This window comes from Austrofundulus limnaeus, unplaced genomic scaffold (assembly GCF_001266775.1).
Source record: "Austrofundulus limnaeus strain Quisiro unplaced genomic scaffold, Austrofundulus_limnaeus-1.0 Scaffold454, whole genome shotgun sequence".
Classification (NCBI taxonomy): Eukaryota; Metazoa; Chordata; class Actinopteri; order Cyprinodontiformes; family Rivulidae; genus Austrofundulus; species Austrofundulus limnaeus.
Genome location: NW_013952856.1, coordinates 322382 through 323805, shown reverse-complemented (window position 1 = coordinate 323805; position 1424 = coordinate 322382). Strand labels below are relative to the sequence as shown.

General features: G+C 39.7%; 1 long non-coding RNA gene across 2 annotated transcripts in view; it reads left to right on the top strand.

Annotated features, from left to right (window-relative positions):
- LOC106529597 (uncharacterized) overlaps nucleotides 1-1424 on the top strand; it is a 40858-nt gene that overhangs the window by 13897 nt on the left and 25537 nt on the right. The window lies entirely within an intron of this gene.

The window sequence follows — 1424 nt, the reverse complement described above, 5'->3', positions numbered from 1 at the left end:
TTATTAATCTGGGACCTGACTCCAGATTTTGTACCACAAACCAAAGCTGGTACGACAATAAAAAATCCTTGGATCCTTTAATCCTTGAAACTGTGTTTATCAAATTTTACATGATTGTCTAATTTACATTATATAGTTATTCTGGGAGAACTGCGACTTTATTCTTGCAGAAGTGCTACTGCCAGCTGCTGCTGCTTCCTTTGTACTTTTAAATACCTATAGAATTGCATTAACTACACCATGTGGTGCAATATGACTGATTCTATAGTTAGAGGTATGACATCAGAGCTGGAGATACAAAAGACTTTGAGGAATTGATGAATGGGTTGATTAGGGTACAACAAACATTCTCCTGGTCACACTAACTCGGCTTCAGAGGAAGTATCTAACTGGGTTGTGACTTCTGGTGACAAAATAGGAACGTTTGTGAGGGAGTTTCCAAAGTGTCTTGAAGCGTTCACACGGATTCACAGTTTCTTCACATTAGTTGCACGGCTTTGCTCTTGTATTGAAGGAATTTTAAATATATTTTTTTAAATTACACAACAATTTTTTTTCAAAGCAGTTACTGTACATGGTCATTGTGATCAGGAACCCACTTGGGTCCCTTCTTAACTTAGATATTTTAATTTGAGAACACAAGTTGTAATTTTTAGTCTCCATACATGTCAAATCATGGCAAATGCAGCAAACATGTTGCTGAGTGTAATTCCAGAAGAAATTTGTGTATTTCCCTCACAATTTTGTGCCTCCAGTAACAGTAAGCTGGTTCTTTTAATGAAAATGAGTTCATTAATCCTGTTTTGAGAGCAGCAGGAGGGAGACGTCCGTCGCACATTTGATGCGTTGCAGCTGAGTTTTACTCCACACCTCTTTGGTTCCACATAGCTTGCCTCATTTCTGAAAGCTCAAGTCTGGGTGGGATGTCGCCAACTTTATCTGTGACTTAAGTACGGTCAAGCCTAGCCTTGTAAAAACCAGACCCTTGTCCTTCGCTTTGCTTCATTCGAGGGTCTGGACTCTCGGCTATAGAGAAGCGACTCTTGCTGGAGGCGTGGCCTCTGCTGAAGTTTAAAATGATTGGATCTGTTGGCCGTGATGTATTTGTATGTCAGCTCCACTGTGAAGGAGGCTATAAGCTAAGAAGCTGACCGAAAATCACGTGCGCATTGTGTGATATCCTTTGGTGATTCTTCCAGCACCTGTTGAACTAATGCGATGAGCCAATAACTTCTTTGACAAACTAAAAGACAGAAACTTGGACAAGTAAAGAAAATATACATTTTCATGCCAAAAACGAATAGTGTAACAGTGTGAATGCTGATTCCTCATTAATGTTTAAGGTATATCTGTAAGTTTATTGTCTCTCTCTCTCTCTCTCTCTCTCTCTCTCTCTCTCTCTCTCTCTCTCTCTCTCTCTCTCT